At 37.3% G+C, this 13,191-nt stretch overlaps 1 protein-coding gene and 1 pseudogene across 1 annotated transcript in view; one reads left to right on the top strand and one right to left on the bottom strand.

Annotated features, from left to right (window-relative positions):
• Positions 1-13,191, bottom strand: part of Gpc5 (glypican 5) — a 1,275,516-nt gene that overhangs the window by 92,065 nt on the left and 1,170,260 nt on the right. The gene's annotated exons all lie outside the window — the stretch shown is intronic.
• Positions 9,019-9,623, top strand: LOC114624415 (annotated as a pseudogene).

Below are 13,191 nucleotides of genomic sequence, written 5' to 3'. Positions count from 1 at the left end.
TGCGGTTTCGGAATTAACTTTCAACACATTAATAGATAATGCTCACTCTTCAATATAGCTAATTTCATATTTTCTTTTAACAGTGACCAGAATTAGAGTGAGTTTTTGATTATTATTCTGAATCTGGGACAACCAATGGCAAATAATTGTTAAAATATCGAATCAACCGCAACCGTCAGAGAAACGTTACCTTGTAAGAGTTACTTCTGCCTAGAAATCTAAAGTTAGAAAACACTGTGAAATAAGCTGAAGTACTCATTGTGAAGCACATTTAAAATCAAATGTAAAATACCAGTGCAAGCGTCACTCTTACTGCATGAGACAGTTACTTGAATTCCAGCAAAACATTCAGGGAAATACTTCTGGGTATGCATTCTCATCACCAAGTCTGTCAGCAATGTATGCACTTTGAGAGCTTTGGTAGACATTTAGGCATTGATGTATCTCTTCAAAAATAATTAGAAGATTTTAATAGTTCATGCTAACAAATGTGCCACATCCTGGAGCCTCCAGGCCTCATTAACATAAACATTTTTACTGTCACTTTTCTAAAAAAAAATATATGTATTTCTTCATTTAGTCAATCCAAATGTACACTGAGGCAAAGAATTCGATTTTTGTCATGGAGGATGAAGCAGAGCCTCGTTAATTCTATGAAATTCTAGAGAAAAAGATCCTGTCTGCAGGGGTGAGGCGAGGAAGGGTGGCATAAAAGAGGCAGAGAGCAGGCAAGAATCTGTAGAGGAGACAGGCTGGGAAGTAAAACTTTCCAAGATTTTATGCAAGACACAGTGGATCACGAAAACGGGAGACTTATCAAAAAAATATCATCCTCTACTGTGACTGAGAACTGTCTGAGCGAGCAGAGGGGGAAAGCATGAAGTCACTTGGGATGCAACTGTTAGAGGAAGCCATATGGTTTTGATTTCCTCTGATAGAGAGTGTCAATTACAAAAAGAAAAAATGTATATAGAAGGGTCAGTCTCAAAGCACATACAATTATACAGGCTGAGCAGCTTGCGTTTGTGCATTTGAAAATGTATATGTATATATGTGTGTGCGTGTGTACATATATGTGTTCTATGTTTCTGTGTGCATGTATATATGTAACAACAAACAACAATTAATGAAATGCTGGCTATGAATTTGAAAGGGAACAAGGAAGGGTATACGGGTGGCTTTGGAGACAGGCATGGGAAGGGAGAGATTATGTAATTATATTAAAATCAATAAAATTATAAAAAAAGTCTCTTTCTATAACATGAAACGTATCTATTAATGAAAGAAAATTTATGAAATAGAGAGCAATACTATCTTTAATATGTCTCCAAATATGTATGCATTCTATGAAACAGGTGGTAGATAGAACAATGACATGTATCTAACACACCTACCAAGGTTATCGATAATAGATTTCCCTTAGTATGCAAATAAATTATTTACATGGCATTGGAAACTATGAAGATAGCAACAACTTTGTGTGATTTAATAAAACCATGGGGTCTTTTTGAGGTGATTATATAGCTAGAAAGGTATGTAACTATGTGTGGGGAGGGGGTGGGAGGGAAGAAGGGAGAGAGAGAGAGGGAGTGAGAGGGGGAGGGATCTAGAAAGAGAGGGAAAAACAGAGGATGGAAAGATGGGGGGAGGATAAACAGGAAGTGGGAAGGTAACAAAGAGGGAGAAAGAAGGGAAGAGGCTGAGAGGATGTGGAGAAGAGAGACAGAAAGAGACCAATTAAGATGCCACACACAGGTGCTTATGTTAAAGACACTGGAAAATGCAGTAAACCCCAGGAGGCCAAGGAATCAGGGGAAAGACCTATCTTCTGTATATGCTGCAGGAAACGCAGTTCTATCTGGTTTTCAGACACATGATTCAGGAAGTAGAAAACTGACAAATTTGTCCTTATGATATCAGGTTTGTGGGTAATTGTTACAGCCATGATAGGTAATTCATGTAGCTTGCCAGTGTTTCTTGGGGGAGAGCAGACATGTGAAAATCATTTGAATACTTTATCAAGAGAACCTGCAGTTAAGGATTTCAACCAGCAGGCTGTACAGATGAGGAAAATCTTACAGGAGACTAATACATGGGAAAACTTTGAAGCAGAAGTCCACTGGAATTAGATCTAGCCCTAGTACCTCCTAGGTATGAGGATTCCAAGGAAAAGTAGAGACCAATTGAAAATACTTAGGCAAGAAGTTATGAGGACATCCCTAAGACAGGAAAGCATGCAGAGGGATACAGAGAGATCGAAGATATTAGTAGCCTACGTCCTAGAAATTTCCAGGACAAGAGATTAGTCCTAAATTTGGTTATTAGCCTGCAATATGGCCTTTAAGATGACATTAAATTATCAGTCACTACTGCTTCACTGTAGAAAATTGTTGGGAGACAGACCTGTTGGTAAAATATGCTCCAATTGACTCCAATTGCTGCACATGAATCAAGAACCAGCTCCAAGTTCTTGTTCTGCGGTGACATAAAGGCCAAGGAGTCTTTATCTGTCTCTATTTGAACAGTTATACTTTCTTCCCCACTTTCGTTCTTGTTATCTGAGGAAAATTACACTTTGTGTTTTGCATTCTCTTTTGTGAAATGCCATTGGTTCCTAAAATGGTGCAACTCTGCATTTACTAATGAAGCTGATTGAAGAGCTGTCTTTTTTTCTTTTTTTTTCTTTTTTTTTTTTTTTTTGTCTGCCACTGTGCTGTATAAAACACAGCAGCTACAGGGCACTATCAGAAATGGATAACATTACTCAGTTCATAGCCTTCAAACTCTGTGGCTCATTAAAACCTCAGTGTGCAAATTGCTAGATACCTCTTTTCAACATAAAGAAATGGAAGACACCAGGGGTATATGCCCAGTGTCTTTCAGGCTGAAAAATTCTGTCACATTTCACAGAAGAGAAACTTACTTTTTCTACTTTTGTAAATATAAGACTCTTGGGAACTCCATTTTAAGTAGTTTTTAGTACATATAAAAATTTCACATCAATTAAAATTCGTCCTAGAGATCAGAAATTATCTTCTAGTAGGAATAGCTGCTTGATCTCTTCATGTAAATTAAGATAATTTCAACATTTTTTCTAAGTTAAAAGAAATATATCTTTACAATGACTCTTTTTCATTTAATAACACAGAGTTTACTTCTTTGTGGTAAATTGAGTAGTTATAGTCTTCTTTAAAAAGATGTCTAAAAAGAGTGCACAATCCCACACAATGCATGTTTTAGCTGTAGACTTCTGTGCCATCAGTTTCTCAGCCTATGGGTAAAGGGTTGAGTATTATGCTGCATGGAATAGGTACTTAAATGTGGCAGTCAGAAATGGAGGTTCACCCTGAACCTCCTAGAAGGTTGGAAACAGAGTACATACTATTCAATCACAAGTGCTTCACATCTAAATAACTACCCAGAGTATCACATTTTTTTGGAAGTACTCCAAATGAAAAGATAATGATAATCCAAACAACCTTGTAAAATGTATAAAACTTTATCAGTTAGGCAAGAAGCAGAGAACTTTAGGTAATAGCATGAGATATTTGTAAAGCCTGGTCTGTTAGGGGTATAAAAGGCTTCTCCTGTAAGAGGACACTCAGAGGAACATGGAAGCCATTTACACATTTTATCTTCAAAATAATATTTATGAATTTTGTACATATAAGTTACTGAATTTTGTTCTACCAATCGAAGCTACTGCAATCATGGTTTCAGCTGAAAAGCAATCTTATTGGGATAAGTTCTTTCTGTTATCAAATTATTTCTAGTAATTCATCATGAAGAGAGTCAACCCTAACTTATTAGAAATAAATGTTGAACATGTTATCAAGGAATAATGACCCCAAAATTTCAGTTAATCTGTAAAATAACAAAAATGAGTAAATACTTCTCCATGCCTCTGACGTTCTGCTTAACCTTGATTTTATAAAATTTTAGTCCTCAAGGAAAGGGATGCTGATTAACTTCTGTCTTCCACTAACACAGGAGCTCACTTTAAGCCTTTAAAGGCATGCATACTTCACTGTGAAGAAATCTATTATTCAAATTATAAAAATATATTAGTTATTCCTATTGCTTTTCTATAATTAATATGAGATATAATAGCACAGAGGAATGACTCTATTTTAACACTTTATTTCAAAAAGAGAACATTTTAGTGATTAGAAAAACAATAGATCAATATGAAATTTTGGAGACATTGAACTTTAACAAGATATTATCATTATTTGTCTTCTCTTTGGAAGAAATTTTAGCACAAGCTTTTGCAAAGTAAGGATGAAAATATATAAAAGTGTCAACATTTTAATAAATATATTGTTTGATTTAATCTAACCTATATTTGGAAGGGGGTATGTTATCTAAAGAAAAAATTCCTAAACATAGACTGAAATATTTTTGAATTAAATTAATTCTAAATTATCATTAGTGCCTACCATGGGCCACTAAGGTCTTTAAGTGTTGGAATCCAGGAAAGAGCAGTTGTGCCCCATGGGTGAAATTAGAAATATGGAATAAACAAGCACACCATGTGAGGTGTTAATTAGGGCTGTGGAGAAAAGCAGAGCAGGGTAGGTATGACTGAAGATAACACAAGAGTATTAAAACAGACTAGAATACCATGGACAACCATTCTGAAGTCAGATTTGAGCTGAGATTTGAGCAAACGTACTACGCCATGGAAAATAACCTACTCAACACATAGCAAACTATGTCAAGGACCTGCGGTTAGAGAGTGTGAGTTCTGCTCATAGACTTGCAAGGACATGAGAGAAGACAGGATTAGCAAGATGAGCTGAGGTGGGTTTTCTATCTTTGCTATAATGTGAAATGAGAAGATATTGGAAATATCTGAGTGGAGTGTTGGGAGTTGTTCTGGTGCTGCTTGTTTTCATGTGGTAAATATTTTACCCCAAGATCTGGTTGCTTCAAGAGGAGCAAATTCTAAGGTACACTAGTATTTGTTGTGCAAAACCTACTCCCCAATATGAAACCATTGTTGAGATAGATAGATAGATAGATAGATAGATAGATAGATAGATAGATAGATAGAGAACAGGAGGTATCTATTAGTCATGATGGACCAGCCCTAAGAGTGAAATGCCTTCTGCCTCCCCAGGACACCAGACCACTGTAGGATTAATAACCCAGGAAGATTCAAACAGCAAGTATTTGGAGAGCACAGTTGGGAAAATTGAAGGTCTAGAGACAGATAATTAGCTTAGGGGTAATTCCCCAGTAATTGCATGGAATCTAATATATAAATTATAATTTTAATCTCATTCAACTATGATTTACATATAACTTACAATCTGACTCAGTGCAAACGTTTGTCTAGTTACCTTGATGTGTGAGTATACGAGGGGAATTCATGTACTTCTTAAAGATTTATTTCTTTATTATGCAAACAGTGTTCTGCTTGCATGTATCCTGCAGGCCAGAAGAGGTCCTGGGATCTCAGGATGGATAGTTATGAGCCATCATGGGATTACTAGTAATTGAATTTAGGACCTTTGGAAGAGCAGCCGGTGCTCTTATTTTTTGAGCCATCTCTCTACCTTCATGAATTCACTGTTTTAAGATGAGCATCCAGAAGACTAAAGTTGTTGCTGAGCTACGAAAGTTGAGGAAAAACAGGTTTGAGAGATTCATGAGGAAAAATAGAACCAAATGGGTCTTATTAGAAATCAATGTAGAGCAGGCCCAACTTGAGAACCAGCCCATGGACAAGCACCAATCCCTAACACTATTAGTGATACACTATTATGCTTGCAGACAGGAGCATGTTGTCCTCTGAGAGCCTGCATCCAGCAGCTGACTCAAACAGATACAGATACCCAGAGCCAAACAGTGGATGGAACTTAGGGACTCTTATGGGAGAATAGGAGGAAGTATTGTGGGGCCAAAAGTGGATTGGAACTCCACAGGAAGACTAACAGAGTCAACTAACCTGGACCACTGGGGCTCTCAGAGTCTGAACTACCAAACAAAGAACATAGAGGGGCTGGACCTAGGCCTCTCTGCACATATGTAGCAGATGTGCAGCTTGGTCTTCGTAGTAGGTCTGGAACAACTCGAGTAGGGCTGTCCCAAAAGCTGTTGCCTGTACATAGGATATGTTCTTCTAGCTGGGCTAGTGGTTAAGAAAGCACCTAGCCTCACAAAGACTTGAAGTGCCACGGTGAGGGGATACCCAGGAAGGCCCTCACCCACTCAGAAGTGGTGATGGGGGGGATTGGGTAAGGATTGTAGGAGGGGGTGAAAGGAAGGGGACAGTGTGTGGGTTGTAAAGTGAATAAGTAAAAAATAAAGTTAAATTTAAAAAGACAAAAAGTCAATCAGTGTAGACATGTCAGGGCCATAGCATGCTTGGACTTATAAAGAGAGGCTGAGACTGGAGATATATGAACAAGGGTGTAAGAAGTGCAGCAACTGCTTAGAGGTCTGGGCTTTGATGTGGTTTCCTGTGGAAAGGATGCAGGTAGACAGGGAAAGATGGCTGGATAAGCGTTGGGACAGTTCACAGCTGTCTCCATGTATCATTAATGAATGAGAAATTAGTAAGTTTTGGAAAATAAAATAAAATGCTTCAGTCTAGAATTTTCTAAGATGTTGCTATGGAAACCATACAAGAGTTAGGAGCCTGGGCCTCCACCCTGTCAGCTGGAAGGTATGGTTCCTACTAGTCAGCTTCAGTCACAGAGGAGGAGATGGGCTGATTTCTAACCATGTTGAACTGTGATGAAGACCTACTCTTCTGTTTCAGAAGATCAGAGGGGAGTCGGAGCTACCTCTTTCCCACAGTATGGAGAGTTTCCTTCTGATCCCTGGTCTATAGTGCCACATAAGTTAATCCTGGACTTTTGAAATAATCAGTATTCATGACTAGGTGATCGTCCTTATATTCCTCGGGTAGTAGCAGTAGTAATAAAAACCTGCTGACACAACAATTTGAAGTAATAACTAGTGTCCTAACACACAGAGCATCAAAATGCCCATTATTCATCACAACAAAAGCCAGGAAGATGTTGCCAACACCAGATATTAGAATTTTCTGGAAAAAAAGTTTCCAAAAGAATTTATGGAAAAAATTTCATGAAAACTCTTCAAGATACCAAGACTTATATACATAGAACAAGTGCAAATGAAAGAAACAAGAGTGACTCAGCAAAGAAATACAAATTTAAAAAATCAAGATTAAAAGAAAACATATAAAAGAAGAGAATTACCTTAACTGGAATCTGTCATGAGCAAAGTGTATTTTTCCATGTGGAAAGGGTTTCAGATGCAAAGAAAGCCACTAGGGAGTTAATCTGACTTCATGAGAAGGCAGAAAGAAAAGGAAAAAAGTTAAAGTTTTTTTTTTTTTTAACTAAGAATAAAATCAATCAGTGGAGTCTTTAGTGAAGTTTAAAAAAATAAGTTCTTGGACAAGGGTATAAAAACTTGCGGAACCAAAAGTGATATTTCTGCTTTAAAATATTAAATCTGGTTTGTGAGATAGGGCAAGATTCACACATTTTTATTAAAGAAACCATCTAGATCATTATTTGGGTTGTGAATAGCTAAGCAGAATTGTGTCATGTGTATTGAAGTGTTTAAACTGGCATCTTGTGATATATTTTCAAGCATATACGTTTTACTTTACCTGTATGCTTGCATACCTTACAGTGTCTGGATATTGCATTCCTTGTCCACATGGCAGGAACATTTTATTTGCGTTGTGTTTCGTGTTCATTTTATATCGAGATGCCCCATCTCTGCCTTCCATGTGCTAGAATTATAGGTAATCTGTCTTTTATTTGGGTGATGGGGAACCAAATTCTAGTCCTTAGGCATCTGTGTCAGACAATATATCAGCCAAATCTTTCGAGTTATCTCACGTTTTCAAGCTTTTTAATATACAAAAAGCACCAGCGTGCAAACAGTATTCACATAATGATTAAGAATTCAAGCTTCATTCTTTTAACTTACATTAATTGTATAATTTTGTTTGTGTTCATTACAATTTGCTTTCACAGTTATATGTAATCTATAAAAGGAAGAATTTTAAGTGAGTTTACATGGTCCTTTACAAATTATGTTCCAATGAAACAGATTTGTATCGACATTGATGATCTGTGGGTTAGTTTTTCCCATCAGAATGGACGTACACAGTTTTGATAGTGGAAGAGGGCTAATTCAAATTGTTCAGCCAATGACTAGGTGGAGGCTGTCAGTTGTTAAGGAGTGTTGAGTAGAGGAGTTGCCATAGGGATGGGGTTCTTGCTGTGCATGTGGGTTTCATGCTGGACACGTGACCATATCAGTGATGGGGCTCTCAGGACTAGAATGTGAACTCCAAGAGGCAGTAGGATGACTGGACAGGCAGCCACAGAGCTCTGCTGGCAGCATTGGGACCAGACAGAACGGAAGCACAATGGAATGTGGTTGTAGAAGAATTGTCAAAGAGATGAATATTTATTTTACTTTTTAATTGGGTAAATCATGGAAAGAGAAATAATAACTCACCATCCTTAAACCTGTGTAAAAATGAAGTTAATGTGCATAGAAAATTTTTAGAAACTAAAGAAATGAATATAATAAGAGCCAAGCAATTTTTAAAAGAGCGAAGTATAAACTCGAAGACAAGAGCGACATGGACAGGAATCCAAACACTATTTGAAAGCCACCAGAGGAAAGCGAATTAATAAATCCTGAAAAATTAGGCTCCCAAAGGAGTGAGTAATGTCAATGAATAATATAAATTTGTTTGAAGTAAAATAATTCATCAGTGGTAACTCCTACATAGGCTTTGAAATTTACCAGAATCAATAAACACCAAAGCATATAAAACATATAATTCTTGATTTAATTTGTATATCAGGAATACTATAAGATAGGAATGCTATAAGTTTAAAATAAGTGAATGCATCAAACATATAGCAAACAAAATTAAAAGGACAAGTGACAAAATATAACAAGATATCATTAAGTCGCTTTCCGCTCAGCCATTCTCCTGTATAGGAAGCAGCCATGGCACCCAGCTGGAATGGCATGATTGTGAAGCCCCACTTCCACAAGGACTGGCAGCAGCGAGTGGACACATGGTTCAACCAGCTCGCAAGATCCGCAGACGCAAGGCCCCTCGTCCCTGGTCCGGTCCCATCAGGCCTATTGTGAGGTGCCCTACAGTTAGATACCACACCAAGGTCCGGGCTGGCAGGGGCTTCAGCCTGAAGGAACTCAGGGTGGCTGGTATCCACAAGAAAATGGCTCGCACCATCGGCATCTCTGTGGACCCAAGAAGATGGAACAAACCCACAGAATTGCTGCAGGCCTACGTGCAGCGCCTGAAGGAGTACCGCTCCAAACTCATACTTTCCCCCAGGAAGCCTTCTGCTCCAAAGAAGGGAGACAGTTCTGCTGAAGAACTTAAGTTGGCCACCCAGCTGACAGGACCTGTGACGCCCATCCGGAATGTGTACAAAAAGGAAAAGGTCAGAGTCATCACGGAAGAAGAGAAGAACTTTAAGGCGTTTGCCAGTCTCCGCATGGCCCGTGTCAATGCCCGACATTTTGGCATCAGAGCAAAAAGGGCGAAGGAGGCTGCAGAGCAGGACGTTGAAAAGAAAGTGTAACGTGCGGTTGGAGAGCTGCAATAAATTTTAAATTTTCCATAAAGCAAAAAAAAAAAAAGATATCATTAAGTCACGTGCCCACAACATCTCACACACGTGGCTGGGGAGGCCATGGTGAAGCAGTCATGCCAGAGCCTCTGATGAAGAGATTACTGCGTAGAGGAGTGTGTATCATGCTGGCAATTAGCCACCTGTTCCCATTAGTGTTTTTTTAAACTATCATAGGGTAAACAAGCAAATGACATTGGACATTGTTCACCATCCAGCTGTTCTCAGAGCTGTACTGTTTTGCTTATTAGATATTTGCTGTCTTTTTTTTTCCCTCCTAATGATTAAGTTAGGAGTCATCTTGTCCAGGAATCGGTCATTTGAAGAACATTTGATGTTAACTTGCTTAAATGTAAGACAAGGGACTGTCTTTCTCCCAGAGCCTGCTGTCAACAATCTTAGAAAGAACACATCATTTATATAACACAACAATTTATATAACAACTCTATGTGTAATTCTACATATGAGATAATTGAAGTTAAATTAGTCAAACCAAATACAAATAGTTACTTAATATATTATTTGATTAATGTATCTTATTATCTAATCATTCATCTAGACTAGGCTTTTTAACCTAGTCTCCAATGAGGTGGACAGCTTGTGTTTGTGTCATGTGACATCAACTAGGGACCATTTTTATGCATTCAAAAAGTACGTTCAAAGTTCTAGATTCAAGCAAAAAAGATACATGCTAAGTATTCAGTTATATGCAAGTCCATACTATTTTAGAGATGGGGCTATCTGTTCTTTGGAGCAGGAAATCTGAGTAGCACTTCCATACTGGGATGGGTATTGACTGTAAAGATGTGAGACGGTCTCTAAGGTGAACTGTGTGTAAGTTAATGATGACATGTAATACCTACTAGAAGGATACCTATGTTGAGTTCACAGAACGTATCACCCTATGCATATATTTGACTTCATTAGAAAATAATAATATAAGAAAGTATAAATAATTATTCAGTCCATATGTCAATGTTACCAATAAAGAGTACAGGACAAAAAAAACTTTATCTATCTGTAAGAATTACCAGCCTTACAGGTTTGGCTTAAAGCTATAAACTTCAAGATTTTACTTGTATATATAAATGCAGGTTCCAAAGTAATGTGAAAGAACTCGGTTTTCAAAAAGAAGAGTTTCAGAGAACAGAAAACATCTCTCCTCTCCTCTCCTCTCCTCTCCTCTCCTCTCCTCTCCTTTTCAAAAAGGCCAAAATTGCCTGCCTTCTGCTTGGCACCATGACTCAGGTCATGACTAGATGCACAAACACAGAATACCCATAGTCCACAGTGCACTGAGTGAGTGGCATTATTTCCATACTTGAGAGAAGTAGTAGTTTCCTCTCCCCCATAGCATGGGGCACAATAACCAGAGGTATTGTGTTGGCTGTGAGTTAAGTGGAATAGAGGAAAAGGAGTCCCAGAGATGTTGAGAGCTGAATAATAATAATATCCCTATCAATGCCCTAATGAATGTAAAAAGAAATTAAACAAGTCAAGTAAATTAATTGCAGGAGGCAAGCTTGAGGCAAAAGCAAATGAATTGATTCAACTAATTTGTGCTCTCTCTAGTTTTACTTAAGATGAAAACTTTGATTAGAAAGATATCAATTTCTGGTATTCCCACCTGGATGGATAAAAGTAAAACTGGATAATGTCTTATTCAGAGTCTGATAACAGCTAATCGCTTAGGATAATAGGTTCCTGCTTATATTTTCTTTAGAACAGCCAAGGACATTGATAGCTTTTATTTCAGTTAATACGTGAAGCATTTGTTGATGTTTTAATGGCAGGTTTTTTTTTTTTCTGATCGACAATAAAGAAATCATGGAAAACTATTGCTTATGGAATATCATGTGTAAAATTAATACATTAGCCAAGACTGATTGTACATGTCTATAATTGTACATGTCTATAATCACACTTACAAGGAAGAGGGTCACATCAAGATATGTTTAGGAAACTTAGTGAGATCTTGTCTCAGGAAGATAGAAGAGGAGCGGACACGGGAGGGGAGAGGAAGAGAAGAAAGTAAACACAGGGAGAGGAGAGACTGAAGATCTAGTTAAAGGGCAAAACATTTGTTTACTGTATTTGAAGCTCCAAGTTCAATCCCTCAGTGGTGCAAAAAATGACAAACTCTGTTAGTGCTAAATACAATTTCTTAAAATGTTACGATTAGTATTGGGTTTTATTTTTCTCAGGAACCAGTCTAGGCACACAAGAATTTGTTTTGTGTATTTTTTGGCCAGTCTTTGTTATATGTGTATATATATATATATATATATATATATATATATATATATATATATATAGTGGAGAAATGACTCAGTGGGTAAGAGCACTGAACGCTCTTTCAGAGGTCTTGAGTTCAATTCCCAGAAACCACATGATGGCTCACAACCATCTGTAATGGAATCCAGTGCCCTCTTCCAATGTATCTGAAGACAACTACAGTATACTCACATATATAAAATAAATAAATAAACTTAAAAGAAAATCTGCCTGTGGTGGTGATCTGAGTAGAAGCCTTGAACTAAGTATAGATTTTCCAGATGTAAAATTTGAATTCTTAATTTTTACAGAGAAAATAGTAAAAGAGAGCAGAGGTATCTTAGAAGAGTGGAGAGGTAGCTAGACTGATACAAGAATAGAAAGGAAAGTCTTTCTAGGTCCTGTCCATGAGAAACAGTGAGCTGTTACCTGCAGGATAAAGTCTGTTTGTTAACTAATTTATTCAGCCTATGAGCTAAGTCTGAATTTTACCCATGAATGTATTCAATCAACTTGATAGAGAACATGAACTCTGTGCTCAGCCCAGTCAAATAGGATTACTGTTAGAAAGATTTCTATTTCCATTCACAGAATTGTGTGCATTCACAGAATTGTGTGGCTGAAGAAAGTTATTAATATTATATTTTAAATCAAGCACATAAAATTTCACCTTTTTTTGCTTTTTTACATAAGAGGATGGCCTTTATAACATAAAATATTACTGCTACTTTGAATAAAATAAATTTGACCTCCAGCTTAGCTCAGTAGCATCCAGATTGTCAAAAAAAAAGGTTTGGAGATCTTCCTGGGTTACATATGGATTACATATATTCTGGTTTCTTTCCTAGTCTCTGATTTCCTATGTTTGATGTGGGGCCTGAGGGTCTCAATTCTAATTAATCCTTGGCTAGAACTGAAAATGCTGGTGTTGGGGCTGATGTCAAGAATCATTTTTGGAGAACTGTCCTGTGTTGGAAGAACTAGAAGCCCAGTAACTTACACTAAGCAAAGTCATATCTAAAAAATTTTCATAATTGCATTTCAAAGATAAATTTTGGGCTTATGTTTAGAATTTTTTCTACCTCAGTAAAACACTCACCAATGAATTCTAATTCTCCTAATGAAAGAAGAAAGCAAACACAGAGTGAAATCTTTTTTTCTGTAGTAGAATGTCTCTGCGATGCAAACCCTATCATTTTTTCAGGCCTAATGGCTTTTGAATGCTCTTTTCAAGGATACATTAAG

The sequence above is a fragment of the Grammomys surdaster genome, unplaced genomic scaffold, assembly GCF_004785775.1.
Source record: "Grammomys surdaster isolate TR1022 unplaced genomic scaffold, NIH_TR_1.0 65, whole genome shotgun sequence".
NCBI lineage: Eukaryota > Metazoa > Chordata > Mammalia > Rodentia > Muridae > Grammomys > Grammomys surdaster.
Note: the sequence above shows the minus strand (reverse complement) of the source record. Positions and strands in the feature narration are given on the sequence as shown.